Source organism: Bombina bombina, chromosome 1 (genome assembly GCF_027579735.1).
Source record: "Bombina bombina isolate aBomBom1 chromosome 1, aBomBom1.pri, whole genome shotgun sequence".
Classification (NCBI taxonomy): domain Eukaryota; kingdom Metazoa; phylum Chordata; class Amphibia; order Anura; family Bombinatoridae; genus Bombina; species Bombina bombina.
The window spans coordinates 698,666,935-698,679,185 of record NC_069499.1 but is presented as its reverse complement, the minus strand read 5'-3'; positions in this window follow the sequence as shown (position 1 = coordinate 698,679,185).

The window sequence follows — 12,251 nt, the reverse complement described above, 5'->3', positions numbered from 1 at the left end:
ATAAACGTCCTCCAAAGTGCAATAATGATAAAATAAACAAAGGCTAATGGAAAATATCACAGTGTCTCAGTCAACGCGTTTCACCCATGGGCTTTATCAAGACATGTTATGCTGTGCTAACATGAGAGTATTTAAATGCTTACATACATTCTCATTGGTGAACCAATTAATCAATTAAAGGTGGAATGTACTAGTGAGGGTGGTTCAAACTAAAGGTGGAACTGTTATGAGTCTCCAAGTGAAATAAATACATTCATTATAAGAGACAAAAATATATCTTGAAATTTATTAACAATGTACAAAGTGACTTTATATTGTAGAATAGTAAGAGAGAGAGTGGAATAAAATTAAAATTAAAATTAACTATAAGAGAGGATATATATCTAAACTGATATTTTAGCATGAGAGAGGAAAAGAGTAGATATACATATATACATAAACATACAAGGGTATATCTAATTCTGAATTTAGCCCTGTGGGAAATAATGTGTCCATATAGTATATCATTTTGGGATCTAGTTTAAGTAGTTGGCTTTCTAAACTACCCCCTCTCCAGTTGAGTTTGACTTTGGCTAAGCCCCAGAACTTAAAGTGTTTCAGATTGTTTTGATGGATATCCCTGAAGTGTGAATATAAATGTGTATCCAAATTCCCTCTATCTATACAGGAGAGTTGTTCCCTAATTCTTTCACGGAGGGTCCTAGTTGTTTCTCTGATGTAATATTTTTTACAAGAACACTCAATGATATAAACCACTCCTTTATCCTGACATCTTATGGTGTCTTCTATTTTGTATTTTAAGTTATTGACCTCAATTTCTTTCTTTTTACAACTGTATTTGCAAGAGTGGCACCCAAAGCATGGAAAGAAGCCAGATAGTTTTCTCCCTTCTAAGTTAATCTCAAAGTTCTTTTTTGTCAGGGGTTTTTGTTCACTTTGTGCCAGTTTGTTCTTTAAAATACAGTTGTAAAAAGAAAGAAATTGAGGTCAATAACTTTAAATACAAAATAGAAGACACCATAAGATGTCAGTTCCTTTTTTACCATTTTAATGAGTGTTACTATTAGTAACGAATAATGGAGACGTCCCTGCACTTTAGATACATATGTTTTAGTATATTGTTTGCCTAAATATATATATTTTTTGCATATCGTTTGACATATAGTTTTAGACCTTCCTTTTAATAAATTGTATCTATATTTGTACCTATTTGCATTCTTCACTTTTTTCATTTGAATAGAATATATATATATATATATATATATATATATATATATATATATAATATATATATGCATACAGAAGAGAGAAGCGCTCTAACAGGAACGAACAACAGCTAACAGGTCATAAAGAGGCTGCGCCAGGTGGTAAATCGCCAGAGAACTAGCTGATGAGCTGTTGTTCGTTCCTGTTAGAGCGCTTCTCTCTTCTGTATGCAAATTAATTATGAGCCTGGGGAAGTCTCCCTATGGGTGTTAGGGGCAACCAGATATGGACTCCTTGGCCAGTGCTTGCTTAGAGGAATGTGGCTGCACCTCACCGATGAGGCCCAATAGGCTGAAACGATCGTCTGGGGTTGTCATGTTCCTTGTTCAAAGGAGAATTGCCTGGTATTTCGGGGCTGGACTGACCTTAACTGGTGGGATCAGACTGATATGCTTCAGGATAGTTTTCCAATGTGAAAGGCACACTGGTCTAAAAGAGGCTGCTCCAGGTGGTAATTCGTCAGAGAACTAGCTGATGAGCTGTTGTTCGTTCCTGTTAGAGCGCTTCTCTCTTCTGTATGCAAATTAATTATGACCCTGGGGAAGTCTCCCTATAGGTGTTAGGGGCAACCAGATATGGACTCCTTGGCCAGTGCTTGCTTAGAGGAATGTGGCTGCACCTCACCGATGAGGCCCAATAGGCTGAAACGATCGTCTGGGGTTGTCATGTTCCTTGTTCAAAGGAGAATTGCCTGGTATTTCGGGGCTGGACTGACCTTAACTGGCGGGATCAGACTGATATGCTTAAGGATAGTTTTCCAATGTGAAAGGCACACTGGTCTAAAAGAGGCTGCTCCAGGTGGTAAATCGCCAGAGAACTAGCTGATGAGCTGTTGTTCGTTCCTGTTAGAGCGCTTCTCTCTTCTGTATGCAAATTAATTATGACCCTGGGGAAGTCTCCCTATGGGTGTTAGGGGCAACCAGATATGGACTCCTTGGCCAGTGCTTGCTTAGAGGAATGTGGCTGCACCTCACCGATGAGGCCCAATAGGCTGAAACGATCGTCTGGGGTTGTCATGTTCCTTGTTCAAAGGAGAATTGCCTTGTATTTCGGGGCTGGACTGACCTTAACTGGCGGGATCAGACTGATATGCTTCAGGATAGTTTTCCAATGTGAAAGGCACACTGGTCTAAAAGAGGCTGCTCCAGGTGGTAAATCGCCAGAGAACTAGCTGATGAGCTGTTGTTCGTTCCTGTTAGAGCGCTTCTCTCTTCTGTATGCAAATTAATTATGACCCTGGGGAAGTCTCCCTATGGGTGTTAGGGGCAACCAGATATGGACTCCTTGGCCAGTGCTTGCTTTGAGGAATGTGGCTGCACCTCACCAATGAGGCCCAATAGGCTGAAACGATCGTCTGGGGTTGTCATGTTCCTTGTTCAAAGGAGAATTGCCTGGTATTTCGGGGCTGGACTGACCTTAACTGGCGGGATCAGACTGATATGCTTCAGGATAGTTTTCCAATGTGAAAGGCACACTGGTCTAAAAGAGGCTGCTCCAGGTGGTAAATCGCCAGAGAACTAGCTGATGAGCTGTTGTTCGTTCCTGTTAGAGAGCTTCTCTCTTCTGTATGCAAATTAATTATGACCCTGAGGAAGTCTCCCTATGGGTGTTAGGGGCAACCAGATATGGACTCCTTGGCCAGTGCTTGCTTAGAGGAATGTGGCTGCACCTCACCGATGAGGCCCAATAGGCTGAAACGATCGTCTGGGGTTGTCATGTTCCTTGTTCAAAGGAGAATTGCCTGGTATTTCGGGGCTGGACTGACCTTAACTGGCGGGATCAGACTGATATGCTTCAGGATAGTTTTCCAATGTGAAAGGCACACTGGTCTAAAAGAGGCTGCTCCAGGTGGTAAATTACCAGAGAACTAGCTGATGAGCTGTTGTTCGTTCCTGTTAGAGCGCTTCTCTATGCACATTAATTATGACCCTGGGGAAGTCTCCCTATGGGTGTTAGGGGCAACCAGATATGGACTCCTTGGCCAGTGCTTGCTTAGAGGAATGTGGCTGCACCTCACCGATGAGGCCCAATAGGCTGAAACGATCGTCTGGGGTTGTCATGTTCCTTGTTCAAAGGAGAATTGCCTGGTATTTCGGGGCTGGACTGACCTTAACTGGCGGGATCAGACTGATATGCTTCAGGATAGTTTTCCAATGTGAAAGGCACACTGGTCAAAAAGAGGCTGCTCCAGGTGGTAAATCGCCAGAGAACTAGCTGATGAGCTGTTGTTCATTCCTGTTAGAGCGCTTCTCTCTTCAGTATGCAAATTAATTATGACCCTGGGGAAGTCTCCCTATGGGTGTTAGGGGCAACAAGATATGGACTCCTTGGCCAGTGCTTGCTTAGAGGAATGTGGCTGCACCTCACCGATGAGGCCCAATAGGCTGAAACGATCGTCTGGGGTTGTCATGTTCCTTGTTCAAAGGAGAATTGCCTGGTATTTCGGGGCTGGACTGACCTTAACTGGCGGGATCAGACTGATATGCTTCAGGATAATTTTCCAATGTGAAAGGCACACTGTTCTAAAAGAGGCTGCTCCAGGTGGTAAATCGTCAGAGAACTAGCTGATGAGCTGTTGTTCGTTCCTGTTAGAGCGCTTCTTTCTTCTGTATGCAAATTAATTATGACCCTGGGGAAGTCTCCCTATGGGTGTTAGGGGCAACCAGATATGGACTCCTTGGCCAGTGCTTGCTTAGAGGAATGTGGCTGCACCTCACCAATGAGGCCCAATAGGCTGAAACGATCATCTGGGGTTTGTCATGTTCCTTGTTCAAAGGAGAATTGCCTGGTATTTCAGGGCTGGACTGACCTTAACTGCCGCATCAGACTGATATGCTTCAGGATAGTTTTCCAATGTGAAAGGAACACTGGTCTAAAAGAGGCAGCTCCAGGTGGTAAATCGCCAGAGAACTAGCTGATGAGCTGTTGTTCGTTCCTGTTAGAGCGCTTCTCTCTTCTGTATGCAAATTAATTATGACCCTGGGGAAGTCTCCCTATGGGTGTTAGTGGCAACCAGATATGGACTCCTTGGCCAGTGCTTGCTTAGAGGAATGTGGCTGCACCTCACCGATGAGGCCCAATAGGCTGAAACGATCATCTGGGGTTGTCATGTTCCTTGTTCAAAGGAGAATTGCCTGGTATTTCGGGGCTGGACTGACCTTAACTGGCGGGATCAGACTGATATGCTTCAGGATAGTTTTCCAATGTGAAAGGCACACTGGTCTAAAAGAGGCTGCTCCAGGTGGTAAATCGCCAGAGAACTAGCTGATGAGCTGTTGTTCGTTCCTGTTAGAGCGCTTCTCTCTACTGTATGCAAATTAATTATGACCCTGGGGAAGTCTCCCTATAGGTGTTAGGGGCAACCAGATATGGACTCCTTGGCCAGTGCTTGCTTAGAGGAATGTGGCTGCACCTCACCGATGAGGCCCAATAGGCTGAAACGATCGTCTGGGGTTGTCATGTTCCTTGTTCAAAGGAGAATTGCCTTGTATTTCGGGGCTGGACTGACCTTAACTGGCGGGATCAGACTGATATGCTTCAGGATAGTTTTCCAATGTGAAAGGCACACTGGTCTAAAAGAGGCTGCTCCAGGTGGTAAATCGCCAGAGAACTAGCTGATGAGCTGTTGTTCGTTCCTGTTAGAGCGCTTCTCTCTTCTGTATGCAAATTAATTATGACCCTGGGGAAGTCTCCCTATGGGTGTTAGGGGCAACCAGATATGGACTCCTTGGCCAGTGCTTGCTTTGAGGAATATGGCTGCACCTCACCAATGAGGCCCAATAGGCTGAAACGATCGTCTGGGGTTGTCATGTTCCTTGTTCAAAGGAGAATTGCCTGGTATTTCGGGGCTGGACTGACCTTAACTGGCGGGATCAGACTGATATGCTTCAGGATAGTTTTCCAATATGAAAGGCACACTGGTCTAAAAGAGGCTGCTCCAGGTGGTAAATCGCCAGAGAACTAGCTGATGAGCTGTTGTTCGTTCCTGTTAGAGAGCTTCTCTCTTCTGTATGCAAATTAATTATGACCCTGGGGAAGTCTCCCTATGGGTGTTAGGGGCAACCAGATATGGACTCCTTGGCCAGTGCTTGCTTAGAGGAATGTGGCTGCACCTCACCGATGAGGCCCAATAGGCTGAAACGATCGTCTGGGGTTGTCATGTTCCTTGTTCAAAGGAGAATTGCCTGGTATTTCGGGGCTGGACTGACCTTAACTGGCGGGATCAGACTGATATGCTTCAGGATAGTTTTCCAATGTGAAAGGCACACTGGTCTAAAAGAGGCTGCTCCAGGTGGTAAATCGCCAGAGAACTAGCTGATGAGCTGTTGTTCATTCCTGTTAGAGCGCTTCTCTCTTCAGTATGCAAATTAATTATGACCCTGGGGAAGTCTCCCTATGGGTGTTAGGGGCAACCAGATATGGACTCCTTGGCCAGTGCTTGCTTAGAGGAATGTGGCTGCACCTCACCGATGAGGCCCAATAGGCTGAAACGATCGTCTGGGGTTTGTCATGTTCCTTGTTCAAAGGAGAATTGCCTGGTATTTCAGGGCTGGACTGACCTTAACTGCCGCATCAAACTGATATGCTTCAGGATAGTTTTCCAATGTGAAAGGAACACTGGTCTAAAAGAGGCAGCTCCAGGTGGTAAATCGCCAGAGAACTAGCTGATGAGCTGTTGTTCGTTCCTGTTAGAGCGCTTCTCTCTTCTGTATGCAAATTAATTATGACCCTGGGGAAGTCTCCCTATGGGTGTTAGTGGCAACCAGATATGGACTCCTTGGCCAGTGCTTGCTTAGAGGAATGTGGCTGCACCTCACTGATGAGGCCCAATAGGCTGAAACGATCATCTGGGGTTGTCATGTTCCTTGTTCAAAGGAGAATTGCCTGGTATTTCGGGGCTGGACTGACCTTAACTGGCGGGATCAGACTGATATGCTTCAGGATAGTTTTCCAATGAGAAAGGCACACTGGTCTAAAAGAGGCTGCTCCAGGTGGTAAATCGCCAGAGAACTAGCTGATGAGCTGTTGTTCGTTCCTGTTAGAGCGCTTCTCTCTACTGTATGCAAATTAATTATGACCCTGGAGAAGTCTCCCTATAGGTGTTAGGGGCAACCAGATATGGACTCCTTGGCCAGTGCTTGCTTAGAGGAATGTGTCTGCACCTCACCGATGAGGCCCAATAGGCTGAAACGATCATCTGGGGTTGTCATGTTCCTTGTTCAAAGGAGAATTGCCTGGTATTTCGGAGCTGGACTGACCTTAACTGGTGGGATCAGACTGATATGCTTCAGGATAGTTTTCCAATGTGAAAGGCACACTGGTCTAAAAGAGGATGCTCCAGGTGGTAAATCGCAGAGAACTAGCTGATGAGCTGTTGTTCGTTCCTGTTAGAGCGCTTCTCTCTTCTGTATGCAAATTAATTATGACCCTGGGGAAGTCTCCCTATGGGTGTTAGGGGCAACCAGATATGGACTCCTTGGCCAGTGCTTGCTTAGAGGAATGTGGCTGCACCTCACCGATGAGGCCCAATAGGCTGAAACGATCGTCTGGGGTTGTCATGTTCCTTGTTCAAAGGAGAATTGCCTGGTATTTCGGGGCTAGACTGATATGCTTCAGGATAGTTTTCCAATGTGAAAGGCACACTGGTCAAAAAGAGGCTGCTCCAGGTGGTAAATCGCCAGAGAACTAGCTGATGAGCTATTGTTCGTTCCTGTTAGAGCGCTTCTCTCTTCTGTATGCAAATTAATTATGACCCTGGGGAAGTCTCCCTATGGGTGTTAGGGGCAACCAGATATGGACTCCTTGGCCAGTGCTTGCTTAGAGGAATGTGGCTGCACCTCACCGATGAGGCCCAATAGGCTGAAACGATCGTCTGGGGTTGTCATGTTCCTTGTTCAAAGGAGAATTGCCTGGTATTTCGGGGCTGGACTGACCTTAACTGGCGGGATCAGACTGATATGCTTCAGGATAGTTTTCCAATGTGAAAGGCACACTGGTCTAAAAGAGGCTGCTCCAGGTGGTAAATCGCCAGAGAACTAGCTGATGAGCTGTTGTTCGTTCCTGTTAGAGCGCTTCTCTCTTCTGTATGCAAATTAATTGTGACCCTGGGGAAGTCTCCCTATGGGTGTTAGGGGCAACCAGATATGGACTCCTTGGCCAGTGCTTGCTTAGAGGAATGTGTCTGCACCTCACCGATGAGGCCCAATAGGCTGAAACGATCGTCTGGGGTTGTCATGTTCCTTGTTCAAAGGAGAATTGCCTGGTATTTCTGGGCTGGACTGACCTTAACTGGCGGGATCAGACTGATATGCTTCAGGATAGTTTTCCAATGTGAAAGGCACACTGGTCTAAAAGAGGCTGCTCCAGGTGGTAAATCACCAGAGAACTAGCTGATGAGCTGTTGTTCGTTCCTGTTAGAGCGCTTCTCTCTTCTGGATGCAAATTAATTATGACCCTGGGGAAGTCTCTCTATGGGTGTTAGTGGCAACCAGATATGGACTCCTTGGCCAGTGCTTGCTTAGAGGAATGTGGCTGCACCTCACCGATGAGGCCCAATAGGCTGAAACGATCGTCTGGGGTTGTCATGTTCCTTGTTCAAAGGAAAATTGCCTGGTATTTCGGGGCTGGACTGACCTTAACTGGCGGGATCAGACTGATATGCTTCAGGATAGTTTTCCAATGTGAAAGGCACACTGGTCTAAAAGAGGCTGCTCCAGGTGGTAAATCGCCAGAGAACTAGCTGATGAGCTGTTGTTCGTTCCTGTTAGAGCGCTTCTCTCTTCTGTATGCAAATTAATTATGACCCTGGGGAAGTCTCCCTATGGGTGTTAGTGGCAACCAGATATGGACTCCTTGGCCAGTGCTTGCTTAGAGGAATGTGGCTGCACCTCACCGATGAGGCACAATAGGCTGAAACTATCGTCTGGGGTTGTCATGTTCCTTGTTCAAAGGAGAATTGCCTGGTATTTCGGGGCTGGACTGACCTTAACTGGCGGGATCAGACTGATATGCTTCAGGATAGTTTTCCAATGTGAAAGGCACACTGGTCTAAAAGAGGCTGCTCCAGGTGGTAAATCACCAGAGAACTAGCTGATGAGCTGTTGTTCGTTCCTGTTAGAGCGCTTCTCTCTTCTGTATGCAAATTAATTATGACCCTGGGGAAGTCTCCCTATGGGTGTTAGGGGCAACCAGATATGGACTCCTTGGCCAGTGCTTGCTTAGAGGAATGTGTCTGCACCTCACCGATGAGGCCCAATAGGCTGAAACGATCGTCTGGGGTTGTCATGTTCCTTGTTCAAAGGAGAATTGCCTGGTATTTCGGGGCTGGACTGACCTTAACTGGCGGGATCAGACTGATATGCTTCTGGATAGTTTTCCAATGTGAAAGTCACACTGGTCTAAAAGAGGCTGCTCCAGGTGGTAAATCGCCAGAGAACTAGCTGATGAGCTGTTGTTCATTCCTGTTAGAGCTCTTCTCTCTTCTGTATGCAAATATATATATATATATATATATATTGTTACTTCCTCATATTATTTATATTATCCACTATAATCTATAGTATCCATTATAATTCCTTATAATAGATTTCCACTCACATTACACGCCACCGCTCTGTCAATTATAGATTTACATATCTCCTTTCCAACCTTCGCTTTTAGCGCTTAACTATTACTTGTTCTTTTTTCTCACTTTTTGTTTTTTTCTGGAGGGGAATTCAATAGTTAAGCTGGGTTGTTTTCTCTAGCACTTATAATTTAATTTTACACTGAACTGTTAATTGTAGGTAGGTGGCGGCGATGTTAGGGAGGGCAGATTAGGGGTTAATACAATTTATTATAGTGTTTGCGAGGTGGGAGTGCGGCGGTTTAGGGGTTAATACATTTACTATAGTGGGGGCAGGGTCCGGTCAACGGTGACGTTGAGGGGGGCAGATTAGGGGGTAATAAATATAATATAGGTGTCGGCGATGTTAGGGGCAGCAGATTGGGGGTTCATAGCTACAATGTAGGTTGCGGCGGTGTCCGGAGCGGGAGATTAGGAGTTAAAAAAAATATTCTAGGGTTTGCAATGTGGGGGGGCCTCAGTTTAGGGGTTCATAGGTAGTTTATGGGTGTTAGTGTACTTCTTAGCACTTTAGTTAAGAGCTTTATCTTCCCGCGTTAGCCCATAAAGCTCTTAACTACAGACTTTTTTTGCGGTTGGAGTCTTGTCGGTAGAGGCTCTACCCCTCACTTATTCCAAGACTCATAATACCAGCGTTAGGCAAATCCCATAGAAAAGATAGGATACACAATTGACGTAAGGGGATCTGTGGTAGCCTTGAGTCGCAGAAAGAAAGTGAGCGGTAGACCCTTTCCTGGGTGAGGGGGGGTATAGTTTAATACACACCCCAATTAGCCATTTTTAAATGGCATAGGAACTGGCTGGATATTTCTTAATTTAATGCGTTGACAATCCAAAAAACTTATACTTAAACATTAACACTTGTAGTGGTCGATATAAGATTTATAGTTTACTGACCGTGATGGTCAAAATTACAACCAGTAATCGGTGATACGCTTTGGGGTAAAAGTCTGGGGTTAGGTAACCTCTAAATAGCGGTTTTCTAAATTGTAAAAGCCTAAATCGATAAGCATTAAATGCCAAAATAAGGCATCTCTCTAGACTCGCTAGATAAGCTAACACCCAAACAGCTCATTTATCGGGACGGTCAGAATTACACCAGCAATTGGTGACACGCTTTGGGGAAACAGTCTGGGGTTAGGTAACTGATAATAACGTTTCTTAAAATTGTAGAAACCTAACCGACTAGTAATAGATGCCACAAGAAGTCATCTCTCTAGATTTTTTAGATAAGCTAACACCCATATCCAATAGACACTGTTTGTGAATTACCATAAGCCGTATACCACGCTATTATAGCACTAAGATTTCAAGCAGTGCAGGTGCCACAGAGCATCAAGTTTATGGTGACTGCAAATTTTACAAAGTGTACCGCATTTGAAAAATAACACACTGACCCCCAGGGGGTCTCTGGCACTTGGATATTTGTACCACATGCCAGAGGTGTAATAGGTACAAAGGATATACTGATTATAACAAACACATATAAGCTATTCCTTTATTTAATTCCAACAGCAATACGTGTCCAATTCAAATTTATTTAAGCTGATAAAGGGCACTCTATGTGGACAACAATATATAAACCATTGCGAACCTATATATATTAAGAAGCCAATCATACGTATGAGGTGAATGTCAAGTGACAACATATAGGTTCTACATGAAGAACACTTGCCAAAATAAGATATATATAATTTTTTTTTAAATTACCGGTACAAGGTAATAAAATAAAATTATTTCACACTCTCATTATAAGCCAAATATAAGATTCCCAATCCGAAAGTTTACACCAAGCACCTTTAGGTAAGGACTAAATAGTAGGTCCTTACAGACTTCGTATGTTATTAGCTATTTAAAACTGGTATTTTACGCACAATATACAAAAAGAAAGAAGAAAATTCATTGCATAAAGCAAACTCCAGTTTAGCTAAGTAAATTCTCCATCTTAAGACTGACAAGTCTTGTAAATTAAATAAGGTGTGATATAGACCCTATGTACTATTTGGAAGTAAGGAATATACTCACCTAATAAAAATCTGTTATTAAATAGAGTGACACCAACACGAATAATTTATGATATTTATATCTTTATTTTGCTAATATAAAAAGCCTAGGTACTATGTGAGACATCAGGGTATTGATAGAAGGAATAAAACTCATCATACCACTAGATAGCCTGAAGTCCAGTATATCAACCCAGATCTGAGTATAGACTATATTAGATGTCACATCTGTAAAACCTAAATCAGAAACTTGACCAGGAATATTATTAACTCAGAAAGTGCTACACACAGTATCTAGAACATGAACCCACAATGAAATACCCCAATTCACCCCTAGCATAAGATATAAACACATACGACCATCTACTCAAAGTGGGACCCCTCTGAGGTACCCTATATGTTTGCATAATCAGATTGTTCAACTAAATACTAGCCAATATTCCTAACCAAGTTCCTATGTGTTTTTAAAGCACACACATACACATACTAATTTTATAATTATTGTTGAATAAAAGTTATGTTTTAAGTCAATCCTTTTGAATAATAACTTTTTGGTCCCGAATGTGAGTCCATTATTAATCATTTCAATCAGGGACGGGAGTGCTACCTAAGTGCACTTTTTCTAGTCTTGATCCCTTCACCTGGGCTCCTGACTCAATCTAACCTTTCCTGGGTGACTCTAAATACCAGCGGGCATTAAAAAGCAACGTTAGGACCCCTTAAGGCTGCTTTTTAACCCTAATGCAGAACGCTAAATCTAGACGATAGTCAGGACGGATGTTACATCAGCATAAAATGCAACACTTTTACAGATAATGAGTGGAAGCAAGTTAAAACAGATACTAACAATGTTACTTTACAGAAAGCAATGCCAGTCAATGCCCATATTGAGGCCCCTGGGGTGGAGAGTGCCCAGTAATTTGTCCCTGTCAACTCCTCGTATCAGGGGTGGCACATGGTCAATCAGGGTGAACCTTAGGTCCGCCACGGTGTGGCTTATTTCCATAAAATGTCTGGCCACAGGCTGATCGCTCTTGCCTTTGTCAATTGCGGCACAGATGACACTTCTATGGTTAGCCATCCATTTCTTAATATTGTCTGAGGTCTTACCTATATAGAACAGGCTTCAATTACAATTCAACATGTAGATCACATATTTAATGGAGCATGTGAGGTAATGTTTGATTTTAAATCTTTCATTGGTGTGTGGGTGCCTGAACTGGCTACCTAGGAGCATGGAATTGCAATTCACACAGCTCAGGCATTTGTATGATCGTAGTAGTCGTTACCTTACTGTAGTTGTGGATTGGATCAATCTTCACAAGGATGTATTTCAGGTTCCAACCTCGCTTATAGCC